The sequence below is a fragment of the Zonotrichia leucophrys genome, chromosome 7 (assembly GCF_028769735.1).
Source record: "Zonotrichia leucophrys gambelii isolate GWCS_2022_RI chromosome 7, RI_Zleu_2.0, whole genome shotgun sequence".
NCBI classification, from domain to species: Eukaryota; Metazoa; Chordata; class Aves; order Passeriformes; family Passerellidae; genus Zonotrichia; species Zonotrichia leucophrys.
Window position 1 is genome coordinate 13,288,940 of NC_088177.1, and position 17,532 is coordinate 13,306,471.

Below are 17,532 nucleotides of genomic sequence, written 5' to 3' on the forward strand. Positions count from 1 at the left end.
GGTTAGTGCCTGCCTGATGATGGTGCACAGAGGTGGTGTCTGCTAAAGTTGTGGCTTTGTTTCTTTTCTTCCAATCCTGAAGCTGTTTGTAGGCATCTGCTTCTGTTACAGAATTCCAGGCTGTTGTAGTCTAAGCTGTGCCCTGCACAGTTTCCAGCTCATGAGTTTTAATCTGTGTTTCTCTGAGAAGTTTCAATTGATCTGATGTCTAAAATGCAAGAAAATACTATTTTCTTTGTGTAAATTACTTTGAAATCAAGTATGGCTAATCCTGGGGGAGGTTTCCCTTCCTCTTTGGAATACTTGAAGAAATAACTATAAATTAACAAACCAGAAGCTCAACTCTGTCCAACTGTGCTTTGTGTGGTTTAGTGTGTGAGCAGGGGTTTAGAGCTGAGTAGTATCAGTTCCTTATCCAAATGTGGATGCTGTGTACAGCAAATAACACCTCTAGAGGTGTTGTAACAGGCCTTGTAAGCAATTACTGCAACACTTTACACTGCCTTCCCTCCCTTGCTTGTCTGCCTCCTGCTTGCAATCAAAAAGCACCCTGAAAACCGGGCTAACAGGGCTTGCTTGCTGAATATGCTATTCAATTGCTTGTTGAATAACAGGGCAAAATCAGCTGTATTAAAACTGCAGTGTTTTTTTAACATAGCAACGGCAGAGTTTTCTACACTTGCCAAAGTTTTCAGAGGTTGAAAATGTTTCTCAGTCCAGCACCAGTGTGCTGGGATGTTGTGTGATGGTGTCTCTGGGAGGACTGTGTCCTGAACACCTGCACTGCAAAGCTGCTGGAACCTGGTGGGCACCACTGCTAAATAAAGAATGGACATTTACAGGTCCAAAAAATTAACAGAAATCTGCCAACCTGTCACTACTTGTGAGTGCTCTGCTCAGACAGATGCCTGAGAGGAGGAGAGGGAGCACAGGTGGAGAAGGAACCTCTGACAGAGGGAAAATGGTAATTCAGTTTTTTTTTCCTGCATCATGTCAGCTTTGATTTCTTCTTCATCTTTGCCTACTTCCCTAAATGATCTGCCATAATTGTGCAAGTGGCCTGAATGAATGAAGGCTTTGCCTAATTAAATAGTGAGAGATTGAAATGCAGGTATAATCTGATTATCCAAGCAGAATGACAAAACAAAAATAACATGCAAGTGATTGGTGTGACCTATTGAACCCAAATTTAGCATGTTGGTTGTCTTACTCATACTGCTTTCACTAAAACTGACAGCACCTTGCATGTTTGTACAACCAGCACAAATAACTTTGTCTTATTTTTGAAAAAAGAGTCTTTGTAATGCACACCTTGATTTTAGTCATTGGTGGTTCAAAGGAGGGTGTTTGAATGAAGGTGATACAAATGGTGCTTCCTATATTTCTTGTTAATTTATGTGTAAAGAGGCAACTTAAAGTAGTTTTTGGCTGATCATATCACATTGGATGAAATGAATATACAAATTGATTTTGATTTCTTTATTCTTGGAGATGAATTTAGACCTGTAGTAGCTGTTGATAACAGTTCTCACTTATCAGGATTATTTATTTTTGTCTTAAGATCTGGACAAATGCAAACACAGTAAGAGACAGATGTTAAACTCATCCCTGTCATTGTAATGTTGTTAACATTGTACCAAACTGTGTTCCCTGTGTAGATACATTCTTCAAACAAAATGCATAAGTACTGCTTCATCGTGCCCAAATCTCTTTGTTTAATGGCTGCAAAGTAACTCAGGTTGTTTTAAAGGCATTCATGGTGTAAAATGGCTACATTTTGTTGTACCAGAGTATCCACCTGGTAGGGGAACCAGTAAATCAATTTTCTGGCTGGAGATTTTCAATGCAATTTTCTCCACATGATCAAATTAGTAGCTGGTGAGCTTCTGCCTGAAATCTCTAATAGCACTTAGTGCATCTTCCTCTCTTTCCATCTGTCACCCTGCTTCCACAGAGTGCCAATGTGCCCATTTTCCTACCAGTCTGGTTGCCATTCCAGCTGCCATCTGCCAGCTGTTCTCTTGAAGCACATTTGGAATCATGTGGAGCCACAGTGGCTGTTTGGGTGCTGGGATCCTCACTGCAGTTACCAAGTGGTGGGTACCACTTTGGGCTGCCTTGCTCAGTGATGGAGTACTTCGAAGTCAGAAATCTGCCTAAAAGGGGCTGCTTTTGCCAAGGCAACATAATTCACATTAAAAAGGTGGTGCAGCTCTTTTCCTGATCCAGTCCAATTCCTTCATCACTTTCAGCTGCCTTTCTTTCAAGTGCCTTGGCAAGCTTTGTCTGTGGCCATGCTCAGATGCTGAGGCAGCAGGACTCAAGAGCCAGCATGTCCCAGCCTCAGATGTCATATTTAAATGTGTAAGTCAAACTTCAACCTCTGTCACTCGTATCAGGGCATTAGCTGGCTGGGTGTTCTGCAGGAAGATTAAATATTCTGAACAAAGACAAATAATGGGGATAAAAATCTCTTTGATTTACAGATTTATAAACTTTTATCTGACAAGGTTTATTTGCATTTTCTTGTCCATTAAATAAGTTTACTTCTGATGATAGAAATAGATGTATGTTTCTAAAATCTATTCAATTAAATAATTTGATTACATTCAAGATGAGTTAACACTATATTTTTGATTTCTTTCAACAAAACCCATGTAGAGTACTGAATATGGCTGCCTAAATTGTATATTTATAAGTTTGAACTGTTTATTAACACAGAAATTAAGAAGCTTCTGATATTAATAATAAATACTTTTAAGGCAAAGTCCTCCTCATGACACTTCTGGAAATGCTTTTCATTTCCTATGCTGAGGAGGACAAAGGGAAGTTTCTAAATCCAAGTGCAGTAGCACAGAACAACTTGTTCAATCTGTTATGGAGGTTTGAGTAAAGCAGCTCTAGCCAGCTCAGAGTCCCAGTCAATGTAATTCCGAAGGAATCATCATATTCTTCTTCCAGTCTGTCCTGTCTTTGATCCATTTTGGAGCTCTTTCTTTAAAATTTGGCAGAAGCCAGATTGATAAAGCAGGTCCAGGCACAGGCTTTGTATTCAAGCCAAATATTATCTTTGCCTATGCCAATGCAATTAGAGTAAATGAAGTGGAGCTGCAGAGACCAGATCATCAGGAGTAAATCACTGCAGATCCTTTAACCTGAGAATGCTTACAGGACTGAGCCAAGACAAGTAGAGCTTTTGGACTCTGATCATTCACTGATGTTTTAATTTTACTTGAATGCTATTTTTAAAAACAATTAATAGCCAGTAGCACTTTGACTTTAATAGTTTCTCACTTCTCCAATATTTTTTTTCTTAATTCAAATCAGAGCTAGGATCAGAATGAGAAGATTTTTGAAATTATTCCTTAGTAAATGGTGATAGATTCTTCCCATACAGGGTATTGACTGAATGTCTTTTTGAACAGCTAATGAAATAAAAGTATTGATTTTGTTCAGTGTTTTTTAGCTCTTTTAATTTTTTTTTTTTGCTTATTGTAGCCTTCTCTCTCTAAAAACTGTTGCCACAAACTTATGGGGAAAGCAAAGGTGTAAAGGTTTTTATCGTACAGTTTCTTGTATTGAATCAGATCCCTGGGGACTGGTTAAACATATAAAAGGATTAAAGTTTTTTTTTTTTTTTGAGTATATTGGTTATAAATTAAGCTTTTATACTAAAAGAAAAATTAAAGTACATTTTAGTGTTGTCTTTGTGCATTTCCTTCTAAGCAGTAGTTGTCTCTGATCTAACATTGCATCTAAATATCATGCGTGTTCTGTAGCTGAAAAATCACAGCTTCTTTCTGTAATTCAGAACTTCTGACTTCCCTGCTTGGGAATGCAGGGTTTATCTTTTCTGTGATTTTTCCTATTTTAAAACAATCATTTAAAATGCATTTAATTTTCTTGCTGCTTGCTCATGTGCAAAAAAGTGGTGCTCATCCTTGTTCAGTCCAGAATGAAAAATTCCTTGATGGAATAGAATATTTTAGAATATTCTCCACCCCTCAGTTTAGTTATTGGATTCTTTTAAAAAAGTTTCTCAGATCAGAAAAGTGACAAGTTTGTCACGCAGACTTGAAATAGAACACACAATTATCCGGATTTTTTGGCTTTGTTTCCTTTGGTGTTCCATGGTATGTTTAGCAAGACTCAATCTCAGTGACTCCTTTCAAAATATCCGGTTGAAATATTTGAGTTTTTCCAGCCTCGAGTTTCCTTTTCTGCAAAACCCAACCTTTTCAGGGAAAAAAACCATCAGGAAATGGGTGTGAAACCAGGAGCAGCTTCTGTTGCTTGTGTGGAGAAACTGGAGGAATCACAGAGCTGCTGCTGCACTCAAAACATACAGTGTGATTTTCCAAAGTGTGTTTGCCTCAGCTTGTTTTCCAATAGCTGTTTTTTAGTCAAGAAGAAGACTTAATGCCACTGATATTTGAAAAAGAAGTTGCAGTTACACTTCCTTCATGGTTCTGCTCCTCAGGAGCAAAGGTTGCTCGTTAGAAAAAGGCAATATTAATTTATAGCATCAGTATTTAATTTGAGGTTTTGCTATATTTATCTATTGGATTTGTTTATAATTGAAACTCTTAAATACCTTGCAAGATAACATTCATATTCTGTGTAATATATTACAAAAAAACATGTACAGAGATGGTGATATGATTTACATGGAATTCCAGAACAGTATTTTCTAGTCTCATGTAGCACAATAATTGAGATCTGCATCACAGACTGAGTTTATCTGTATTTAGCACTTTTGAATTTAATTTACTACAAGACTTTTTTTTTTTTTGCTGTTTTCTTTTAGAGTCTTTTACTTCTCTGCAACAGGCAAGAATTTAATCACTCATTTAGAGTACTCTAAATCAAAGCCTGTAGTGTAGTGGTGAGGGAATTAGTGTCTCCAAGTTCCAATTTTCACCCTGTTCTCCAATCCCATTTAAAATCCTCTGTCAAGATGTTAAAACTGAGTCCTTGATGTGGTCAGAATGTACAAGGAAGTGCGGCTGTGGAAACAAATCACACATCAAAGCTTTGGTGTTTTCACTCTGGGTGTGAAATGTGACATGTTAACACTGCACACTTTACAAAGCTGTTATCATAAAAAACCCCAACCAAACAAAAAACCTGGAGGAAGCTTGAAGCAAATCTCTGAAAGCTCAAGGGATAAGTGTGGATTTCCATAACTGTTAAATAAATAAATAAAAAAAAGTCCTATGCATCTTCAAGAACTGCAGGTCTATCTGTTATGGGACTTGCTGCAGTTTAGATAAATTGAAAATAATCTGTGTTTTAAAGATAGAAATGATAAATTCTGTAGCGGCATTAAACAGTGACATGGCTTAGCAGAGAGTGGCCATCCTTGGGAGGAGGAAAAACACAAACTTGTATGAAGATGAGATGACAGAGCTTGTGCTCTGTCATTCTGCTCTGGTCAGGAGGGTTGGGCACTGCCCAGTGGTTGTGGCTGTGCAGGCAGCAGCAAATGGAGCAATGGTTGGTGTAAGAAATTGCAGAAATGATCTCCTGCCAGCTGTTCTGCCAGCAGCTGTCAGAGACACTGCCCAAGCCTGTACACCCAGACTCTGTCCCAGCAAACCAGCAGGACTGTGTTTAAAACAAGTTTGTTTTCTGTTTTCCTCTGTCTGCAGGCACTGCAGGGAACTGCCATGGCTACACCAACCAGACCTTGATACCAGAATACCTTGGCATGAACAGCAAGGCTTTCCAAGTCCTCAAGGTAAGTGAAGTTTAAAAATATAATATTATATTGTACAAATAAAAAAAAAAAAATCCCTGAGCCCTCTCCTTCCCCTCAAAAAAGATCTGTTTGTAGATACTTTTCCAGTGGAAGCCAAACTTGGTTCATGTGCTATCAGAAAAATGAAGGTAACTGTGAAGGATTTCAGTTCATGCTTTCTTGTCAGAATTAGGCAAACTGGTTTGTAAGAACCATTATTAAATTAAATATTATGAAGTGATGTCCTTGTCATGTCAGGGAGGATGGAAATAGGTGGTTTAAAGGCTTGTACCAATCCAGGGCGTTCTATGATTCCCTGAGGCAGAACAGTTCCTGCGCTTCCAAGTGAAGAGCCTTGAGTTTTGTGTCTAGTCACTCACTGCAATTGCAGTCAGTTTTTCTGTAGAGTGTTTGAAAGCAGTTAGTCTAAAACCTGCTGGCTAGCAATGATCAAAGGATGAAGTTTTTATTTCAGACTAATTAGAGACCAACCATGAACTGCTCAACTCAGTGTTAACCCTTGCAATGCTGACAGGAGCTCTTAGATCCTGTCAATAGTCAGTGTCAGCTTTGGGATATGCCATCTTTTTGGTGAAGTCTCTGGGATCATTGCATGACTAATCATGTTTGCTAAAGGTTAGCATTATGAAGTTAAAAAATGAGATGTTAGATTTCCTGGCACTTGAAATGTTCCTTGCTGTGGATCCTGTACTCCAAACCATGTGCAGGTTCTTCTCAGGCGTGACTACACCATGGGGTTCTGATCTTACAACAAATGGGGTTGAATAGAGCAGGACCCTCCTGATTTTGCTCTAAAAATGGATTAAAACATAAGAAGAACTAGAAAGTTGCACCTCTAGTTTGAGGTTTCTAATTGCACTAAAAATGACATTTTAGAAGGGCAGGTAATAAAATAGTAGTTCCATTTTTATGCTTCTATCTTTTTCAGCTCTTGATCTGTATTTGTGAACTTCAGCCTTTATAGTACATGTTCTACTGTGAGGTTTTCCTCAGCAGTGTGTTATCCACTGAATTTTTAAATTCTAGGTCCCCATACCCATGTCTAGTAGCTCACACTGGGGTCCATATCGATTTTTCATTGTTATGACTCAAGTTGTTTGTGTTGCTGTGGTCATTTAAAATCAGAGGTACTTCTAGTGTTGAAGGAACTGCTGTAGTGTAGAAATATTTCACTAATAAAAATCACTTGATTTATTTAATTGAATTTCACAAAGAGCCTTAAGATGTCTTCAAATGTATTTGGGCTTTTTGCATCCAGCAGTGTGGAGCAGACAGTTGGTGTGGAGGGTTTTTGGGGTATAAATTGACTACAATTGTCTGTAATTAATGTTCAATGCTTGCCATTTGAAGTCAAAGCAGTTTGATAGGGTGCTGGAATCACATAGTGATTTTTATTTCCTGTTTCAATGAATCTTTCTGTTAGAGTAGTCAGAGAACTTATAGAAAAGCAACTCCTCTGAGATTGTGTATTTGTATAAACATTCTGTCACGAAACTTCTTGCTGGAATATTTACGTAAAATACAATATGTGACTAAACAATTAATGTAAATACATTTAAGGATGCAGAAACATAGTCACAAACATTTATTTCCATGTTCATCTAGGTTAATTGCAAAACTGAGCTTCTTGGCTGCAAGTAAAGCATCTTTAAATTCATCTTTATGAAGAAAATAAATGCTGATCTGTTAGCCCCACTGGAAGTTTTGTCACAAACATTTGGGGGTTACTTTAGCTAATATGACATCTGTGCATGATTATGCATCCCATCACTCTTCCTGGTGCTACTCTGCTGTTTCTCTATTAGAAGTGTCAGGACAATGCTGCAAACATCATGGTTTTAATCAGCACAGACACAGTAAACAACTGTTCATTATGAAGATCAGAATAAAAAATGGCTTGAAGTCATAACTTCTAAATAAAAAGCTGATCTTGTTAGTTAAATAAAAGGTTCTCAAGATTCTCCTTATTTTAGGTATATTTTCCATCTGTCTCAGTTGATAAGGAACTTCTGGCAGCCTAATGAATTCTTTGATCACTCTAACTACTAAACCTGCATTTTAAGTGATTTGAAATATATTCACACACATCTGTAGGAGTTTCTTCAGAGCAGCCTGTAACAGAGAAAGTTCTCAGTTTCTTTTACAGAAAGATCAAGTCAGAAAAATATAATATTTGTATTTCTGTGGAAAAGAATTATTGAGTTGTAATGTTATTGTTGTATTAATATACGTCTTGAGCCTATTAAGTTTTAAGATCTGAAAGTTCATCTCAAATTTTGCCTTATATGAAATTTTCATCTTGTATTCATATTATATATGTGAAATAACAGAGGGGAGCATGGGGGAATGAGGGGTAATGATGGCCAGCTTTGCTGTGTTGTCTCTTCCAGCTGGTGCTGCCTATCTGTGTGGAAATCAACAGAAATAACACAAAAGCTAGAAATTCTTGTGTAACCTGAGTAATAATCAGAACTGTAAAAATGCAGCCATGACTGCTGTCAGATGAGATGGAATCCCTGGCATTATTGACAATGCTCAGTTGTTCAGTGTTTTCTTGGGTGGTCATTGTTAAATAGCAGCATTTTCTCAGCTGCTTCACTCCCAGAGAAGAGAGCAAAGATTTGCAGCCTTGTGGTGACACATCCTTGTTCCACTTAGCTTTGGTTGTGGTGGTCAATATGTCTGGGATCAGAAAACCACTGAGCTCTGTAGAGAGGCTCAAGCAGTGATGCATAGCATGAGCTGTATTAGTTTGCCCTCTAAGTAAACCCTAGTAATATGATACTAATATTAGTATTTCTATATAATGATTTTTAGAATAAATTACAGATGTATTTCCATTTTCTGTATAATATTTTCTATAAAAATTTCTATTAGATATATAAAATAAAATATGTATAAAATATAATATATATATATTTGTTATATATATAAATAATATATGTTATTTATATGTATTCTATATATATAATGTATGAAAATAGAATATATATATTTTATACGTATAATAGAATATATATAATACATATATTTTTGTGAGAAAGGTGGTTTTGTGTCTTGGTAATGTGTGCATTGAATTCTCAGAAGTGTCATTTCCAACAGAGGCTACAGATGGTATAAACTGGATTTTGTGGGAGGTTCTTTTCACTTCCACCTAGGAATAAAGGCATTCACTATGGTGACTTGGATCATTTTATTCTGATTGAGGAGTCCAGAGCACTAACCTCTTGAGAGTGCCTGTGCTAGAAGGTTTAGGGTTAAATCTCCTTTTTTTGTTTTTGCCCAGTGTGGTGTTTTTTGTGAAGTAGCTGACAATTTATTATGTCAGAGAAAGGCAGGGAGAGAAGAATCTGCAGTGTGGTAGCTAAGAGATAGGAGAGATAAGGGCCTGCTGTGAAATTATCACTAGAATGGTAGAATGGGGAAAACAGATTTAGGGTGTTTTAACCCTTTATTCTCTCTGTTATTCACTGTCTTGTGTCTCCGTGTACTTAATGATAACAAGAGACTGATTAATTCCACATTCTTGTGTCTGACTCTCATATGGAGGCAGAATAAATATTTGCAACAAGTATTTTATGACCTTATGCCCAGTGGAATGCCAGCAGAGAGAATATATTTAGAGGATGTGACCCTGGTTATCCTGGCATTCTCCTGGACTGTGGCTGTCTAGGGTTCAAACCTGTTCACACACTTTTTCCTCAGTACTGAATTAGTGGCTAGAACCATGAGGGTAGTTTTTCTTTGCATCAACACCACATCCTCTTTTCTTTTCTCCCTCTTTCCATTGAAACCAACCTAATTTGTGATTTCCTTGTGAGTTCCTTCCAACTCAGCTTACTCTGTGATTTTGTTTTCAAGAAGGAATTTTTGTTTTGTGAAAGTAGGGTCATAGAATAATGTAGGCAAGTTAAATACAGTTTTCTTTGTTGGACGAAACAGTTAAAAAACACCAAATAATTTAAAAAAAATCTACTGAGAGTTATCTTACATGGGAATATGTCCTTCAACTGTAAAGGTGATGCTGTGTCAAATCTATTCACTGACACTGAATCACACTCAAGTTCCCTCTGTATTCCTTTTATACCAAAAATAGTAAAAGAACATCTCAACTAAGGGGTCCTCAGTAGCATCTTTTAGAGTAAGGATGTGGCTCAAACATATCTTTTCACTTTGTTCATGTTCTGCAAGCTGGAATTTGATGTAATATCCATTTAGAGGACAAAATAACAATTGAAGAAGATAGCAGATTGTTTAAAGCTTTTCAGTAATCACTTAAGATTCAGGCATAGATTCTTGACAGACCTTGAAAGAGAAGATTAAACCATCTGGATGAAGATTGACAGACAAAATAAGTAACAGAAGATAATTTTCCATGAGCTGGTAGATGGATTTTCTTTGTGACTGGTGACTTTCAGATGAAATAAAATTTCAACTTATGGTTGTAAATCCTGAGCAAGTACCATTCTGTGTACTTGAATTCAAATGTTGAATTTGAAGTGTGATTTAAAACATGTGCATATGACTTTGAGAGAAATATATTAAATAAAAAAAAGATGTGTATTTTAACACTCTCTCTGTAAATAACCTAAACTTGCCATGACTAGGAGGTACAGAAAGGTTTTTTACTGATTTTCAGAGGAGCTAGAATGATTTTTCTAATTTTTGAGACAAACAATATTGGTAGTCATTTAGGATATTGTACAGAGAGACCAATATCTATTCCTTATTTTGTGGTAAGGAGTAGATATTGTGAAATCAGCAATTTAAGGGGAGATATTTTACACTTTGAAAAATTGAGTGTTTTGCTGAGACGACTCTCACCCACTTGGATTTAATGAGTGCTTGAACTGCTTATTCAGATGTCATGTATTTGCATTTTCTGTTGCTTTCCCACCACATCCAGAAGGCTCAGAACAATGGGGTAAAGAGAAGGAATGTTTTAAATCTGTGGTGGTGAACCACCAAACCAACATTTACCAGCAGCTTGATTTTCAATCAGATGTCAGAATGGCTTTTTTGTCACTAAGTTAAATTTTACTGAGCATGGTGTGGGACACACATTCTGTGCAGGGGTCACCCAAGTGACACTGTGCACTGCAGCTTTCAAAGGTATGGCTGCTTATCTCCTCCAAGCAATTATCTGCCTTGCCCAGTGATGCATAATATGAGGCTGGAGCGTTGTAATGTGTAATCAAAGTGATTCCCTACCACTGAAACTTGCTTTGGACCTTGAAGAGTCTTTATAAATTACTTTCTTTCCCCCTTCTTTTACATATTTGGTAGCATCCATTTCAAATGCAAGAACAGTCCCCTGCCAGCTGGTTGGATTTTACTGAGAATTGGGTAGGTGAATGCATGATGTAGTTCATAGACTAATAACAGAGTGTGAAAATTCTATATTCAGTTGCTATTCTCCAGCAAAACAAAAGTCTTAAGTAGCAGAATAAACAGAACAAACATTTTATGTCCTCCCTGGACAGCTGTTTCTCAACTCTGAAATAAAATTGTCTAAAGTGAATATTTGCAAGCAGTCCTGTGATAAAATGAGAAGCATTTTTAGCTGTGAATGTACATGCAACTTACCTAGAAAAGGTTCAAAGTATTGAATCTGGGAAAAGGCTTTTCCTCTTCTCCCTGCCAAGCACTTCCATTTCATAATGTCAAATTCAGATAAGCACATTGTAGCCTGACCATTAAATGCTGAACTGACATTAAGAAACAGGTTTGGGAAACATTTTGAGAGTCTCTGGAGCAGCAGATTTCAAACAGGGATGCTGCAAAGTAGAGGGAAAAGCAGAGTGTTGGAGCGTGTCAAGTCTTGAATTTATAAATGTTAAGAGAGAATTCCATTTATCCTTGGTGTGAGTTCATCAGAATAATTTGTGTCTGTCTTCTTGTGTAAGAATAAAGAAGGGAAAGGTATTTGGGGCACCTGGGTTTTTATAGGTTAGTGGTGATTGTAAGGAAAACATACTTGCATGGCAACTTTTGCAAAATGTATTCACTAATGAATTGTGATTTTTTGTAAGCTTTTTTTCTCCAAATGAGTGAATATTTTAGAGAAGAGCTGTGATATTTCCTCCTATGTCTATCTTTAGAAGTAGCAATAAATGTAATATAGTGGCTTAAATTTGTTTTGCCTCAGCTTAACGAGGGAAAAGAAAGTATTAAGGTACTTAAGTACCTTAAGGAGTAGTGGCAGAGTAACAATTTGAAAATAATTCTGATTTAAGTGGGGGGCACTGTTTATGATCAGATGGTATGGCAGAACTCTCAAGATAAGGTTTTTCATGTTTTGCCCTCTGCCAGCTGCTTGCATCCAGCAAGTGCATTCATTTCAATGGATGCAGTGTGTCACGTATTAAACTGAATGTCATGTTTACTTCAGTGAAACTTTGATCTCCAAACAAAAATTCCCATTGACATTAGAAAGTAATTGCTGAAATTTCATCATCTGAAAACATTTATGTACAGCCTCATCCTTCCTTTCTGGCTGGCCAAGCCACAGAATCAGTGCAAAGCAGATCTCTGCCCTGTGCAGATTGCCTTATTAATTCTGCTCAGAGCTCGCTCTCCAGAAATCAGTGCACTGTTGTTTTCTCATCTCTAACCAAATATTCATCATTAATCTGCTCTGGAGTACAGCATGGTTTGTAGCACGTCAGTAATATATCTGACATAAGCAATCAGGTGAAACATTATTGTAAGGCAAGCAGGCCAGAGAAACAATTTTAAAAATTAATAAGGGAATAAAATATGTGCATTTTGTAGATTTGTTTTTCTTTAAACAGTTTACAAAGAAATTGTTTTCTGTTCTGATAAATCACCAGCATATTTCTTGCAATTTAACTGCCCCAATGTGAGCTGCTGTTCTAACAAGGAAGAAGCTCCAAAGCCATGATCTCAAAATTTTTGGATTACTTTTACTTCTACATGGAGACATTATTGAACAATAGTTGATGATCCAATGCAGAAATAGATATTTTCCTCAATATGAAGCATAATGGTGAATTTGGACTCCATTAGGAATTTCAGCATTTTTAATCACTAGGGATAAACTGCTAATTTGATAATGAGCATGCCCCTTGGACCAAGTTGTCTTAGGCAGGTGTTTCCCTTTTGTGGTATTTTTCAGCTTGAACTTGATCTTCTTGGCCTTGAAAAAATACTTTTTGCAGTTTTGGACTTTTCTCTTGACATACAGTTATACCTGTTTGTAATAAGAAAGTGTAGATTCTACCTTTGGGTGCCTCTGCAAATTTTCATTTTGGAGTTTCATTATGCTTCTCTGATAAAAGAAGAGGCAAGGCAAACAAGGGGTTTGTTGTTTGCATCCACAGGATTGAAATTCATGGAAAAATATCAAATAGTGACTTTGGAAGTCTTACATTTGTTTAGTTGGGTGAGAATTCAAACAGTTTTATATTGCTACAGCAAAAAGGCAAAGAAAATCTGTTGCACATTCTTTCTGGGCAGTTTGTTAATCCATTGCATTTTCTGCTTCCCTTCCTTTCTGTGAATTGTATCTACTTATTGCCATAAATGGATTCCTAGGGAAAAGCAATATATTTACAAACTCATGTGATATTCCTGCTCCTCTCATTCTTCCTGCCTTGTTTTTATTGAAGACACCTCCTCAGCCTGATGTGGTTGTGCTGGATTTGATAGGTATTGTTCCATCAAGTTGTTTCTTGTTGCCAAGTACTTGTAGGAAAAAAAAATCCCCACCTGAAAAGCAACAATAAATAACTTCACAAACAAAAACCCACTAACACACGCATGATAAAAACAAGCCAGAGATGGGTATCTGGCTCTAAATGCCAGGATGGTTTGTTCTTGAAGAGATCTTTTGTGGTGTCGTCAAATCACATGTCACTGGATTCTATGGATATGATGTATTGTCTCTTGCTTTCCCCCAGGTAAATCTTGATGACAATTTCTCCCACACCTATTCATTTACAGAAAATTCATGGAAAATTAGTCAAAACACCTAGAATGATACACCAGCAGAATTTGTAAGGGCTTTTCTGTGCCTGAAGTTTTTTTGTGATTCCTGCAGATCTGCCAACCTTGGCTTCAGCAGTAGAGGAGATTTGCCCTGTACATGTCTCTACATTGTCAGTGGGAAAAGAAAGCAAATTTGGGGGGGGGGGGGAGAAGTGTTATAAAGGTTTATTCTGATTTGTTATTATTTTTCTTTTAGTTCTGTTTAAAAAGTTTTCTTTATACTCTTTAAAGTTCTGGGCCTGCTTTGGTCTCCTCCTAATCCTTATCTCACAGCAGAAAATGAGGAAATAATTCTAGTGGGTGCACTGGCATTTGGCCAGCACTAAACCCACTACATTTAATTGGTGCGTTGGCCAGGAAACTGAACCAAAACCACTACAATGGTGATGCTTCTGGAAGAACTTCTGAAAGGAGACTCCTTTTCCCTTCCCTCTGTGGAAAATGTGATTCAGTTTGCACAGCAGCTGGGGCTGCAATCCACTTTCACAAGTCAGCAAAACACTAAAGTACTCCCATTTTTTCAAGGAGCTGGGGCTGTGCCAGAGCTGCTGTCTCATGTCTCGGTGTTTTGTAAGATTTGACACACACTGCACTGAGGATTTGTGTGTGGAAATTACTTTGCACTTTGGGGCTCTCACTTGGGAGGTGAGATGGAGGGAGTCTGACCAAAATGAAATATTTTACTCTACATGTCAGTTGTGCTGTATAATCTTAAAGAAAAACATGATGCTTAAACTCGCTGCCCATTGAGATTTAGGCAAACTCTTGGAAGGGAGCTCCTTTGGATATTAAATAAATGGCAAGTGAGATGTGCATGGTGGAAGTGGGATATGTAAACTTGGCTTTCTGCCCATTCTTTAGATTTCTGTGACAAACAAAAAGACACTTGGCAATAGTGGGGCTGCTGAAGAAAGCAAGTCTCCATAAATTCCAGCCCCTGATCTCTGTAATAGCCATCTGGGTTTGGCAACAAGAAGGTTTTCCCAGCTTTATCTTTGTTAATAGGCAGAACAGTGATTTAAAAAGTCAGCTTTGATGTAAAATAAAAAGATGTTTCACTTTGGTTTTATGGTGCTTTGAAGATTAAATACACGTGATTTCTCAGATCTCTTTGTTTCCCCCTTATCCTTACTACTTCAGTTGCTGTTCTCTAGGGTCTGAGACCTTGTAGGAAATGCTGTTTTCAGAGATGAAGGTGTTTTGCACTTTGGTGTTTTGCCTTTTCCTGTGTGGAGCACACTTTGTACACACCCAGGTGCCTGTTGAAGGAACCCTGTGTTCATATCTGGTTGAAAAGATAATACCTTTCAAAAGATTCGTTTCAAATACCAGCAGCAATTTGAATTCAGTTTGACTATCAAAGCTGGGGGAATGGTGAAACGGAATAAATAAATTGCTGTTCAAAAGTAGAGACTGAAAAGTGGCATAAAATCTTTTTGAGTTGTGGTGTTTGCCAGGGCAGCAGGATGGACTTGGGTGTAAAAGATGCCAGGCAGTTCCAGTTTCATTTTGTCCCATGGGGCAAGAAGGACAATTTTATTGTGTAAACAGAGGACTTAATGCCCCAAATTTCTGTATTGTTGTAGCAGGATAAATGGGTAAAAAAGGGAGCTTGTATTTCTGGATGCAGTTCAATCATTTGCAGTCACATTGGGATGTAATTTTCATAAAGGAAATCAAATAGCAAATGTCACAAATCAATCACTAAATGCTTAGGACTGAATACAAATTTTCTCTGTGGACAGGTTTTATCTTGCTTGTGATGATGCTCCTTGTAATTCCCCTCCAAGTGCAAACAGTTGTTTGCAATAGAAACCTCAGTATTGCACAGGGTGGGGAGGAATTTGGTGAAAAACAGAATTCCTCTGTTTCTGATCCTGGTTAAGAGTCTCTATTTGCAGGAATTTGTGTGCAGAGGTTGTGGTATCCAAGATTCATCAATTGTTTTCTCTCTGGAGAGCCTGTTTTACCTTTTTAGGTGCTTTGTACTGTTCTTTTTTCTGTGTTGTAACACATAGTGAGGAAAAAAGGGGGTCCTTTGTGGTTTTTTAGGTCGTTGATTCTGCAATTGTTCTTTTGGAATAATTTTATTTTGGAAGGCAGGAATAGCAATTGCCTCCATGTTTCCCTGCAGAGATTTGTAAATACCAGTTACCTGTTGCCCTCTTACTGTACTTGAACATGAATAAGTGTTGTTATCATGTGACTGATTATTTCCTTTTCTGTATTCTATGTTTTTCTTATACTGTTCAGCTGGAATAATAAGATAATTTAGTGAATAGCAAGAAAATAAGTGCCACTTAAGTGGGAAGACATTTTGGGATACACACTTGTGTGTCTTTCTAGGATTTGTGAATCTTCCTCTTTAACAAACCTGTGGGGTTTGTTGTGTCTTTTTTTTTTGCATATTAACCACTGCTAAATGCAGAAAAAACAGGATACATTTAGTATTATTTGATTTATCCTTACTCCTATGAAAAGGTGGATCTTGGGCATTCAGTAATAGGCTAAATACTTGGGGTTTTATGAGACAAAATGGGTCTTTTCTCTATATACAAAAAACCCCAAAAACCAGTATGTGTAATGGATTGTGATGTCATTCCCAGTTTTCCACAAAGGAGTCATGTTTATTATCCTTCCTTTATATTTTGATTGTACTTTTGTAGAGTGTTCTTTGTCTTATTTATATCTTATCTATCTTTATCTTTATTTGTATCTTTGTTTTTTCTTCAGTGAGGGGAACTTCTGTTTTCACACTCTTTTTCTGCCTGAACTGTAAATCTGCTTCATGGCTATCTTTGACTCTGTTGATTAGAGAACGTTTGATGTATATTACCATATTGATACTTTTCTCTGACATTAATACATATGAAATAGAAAATAATGCCTCGATGAGTGGGAAAAGAATGGAAAACTTTCTACTATAAAATTACATGATTATAAAATTGAAAAGATACTTTTAAAAATTCTTGGGTTTAATTCCTTTGAATCTCATGTTGTTTTGGTATGCATAAGCCCATACATGTTTATTTGATGAAATAGGGGCACCTTGATAGAAGTTGATTGTTACAGTAATGTGTTCTATTTCTAAATTCTCTCTTTTTATGGAAGAAAACATGATATTCACACTGTGCACTTCTGCAAAGAAGCAATCGTGTGTGACAGTGTCTTTAAGATGTTTGTTTATTTAATCATGCCACTTGCACCAGTTCCCTTTTAGTTGTCCAGAGTTTCAAGAATGTATTTATAGCTAGTCGTTTTATTTTTTCTTTTTTTTTGCTAGTTTTCTTATTTTTAAATCAGTCAAAGAGTTTAGGCTTTGTATTGTAGAATTTACTGTTAGAAAATACAACAATTGATCATTGAGCTGAAATATTAGGGGTTTCAGGAGGAGCTTAAAGGTTACAATAGTATGTTACAGGGAAAGGTTGAGTGTATCTTGTGTCTGCCTTGGGAACCCAAATGGAATGGGTGAATTCTTGACCTCTTCTAGATATTTTGACTCTGATTCTGTTTAAACTAAGATGAAGAATTATTGCTAATATATTCATATATAAGTATCTACTGAAAGGATGTCTGAAGTGGCATTGTCACGTGAATTTTTGTTCCATATTTTAAAATTCAGGAATCCCACTCATTCCAGCATACCATAGTATTTCTCACTGATGAGAAATCTTATAGGAGGAAGAATGGCATCCATATTTTAGGCATAAAGATACAGCATCAGGACATGCTGCTGAATGTTTCCATCAAGTTCACAA

At 37.0% G+C, this 17,532-nt stretch overlaps 1 protein-coding gene across 1 annotated transcript in view; it reads left to right on the forward strand.

Annotated features, from left to right (window-relative positions):
* The window catches only part of ZNF804A (zinc finger protein 804A), a 384,349-nt gene that overhangs the window by 69,110 nt on the left and 297,707 nt on the right, over positions 1–17,532 (forward strand). Inside the window, exon 2 of the mRNA XM_064718110.1 lies at positions 5,652–5,740. The gene's annotated coding sequence lies outside the window, so the exon portion shown is untranslated. The remainder of the gene's footprint in view (positions 1–5,651; positions 5,741–17,532) is intronic.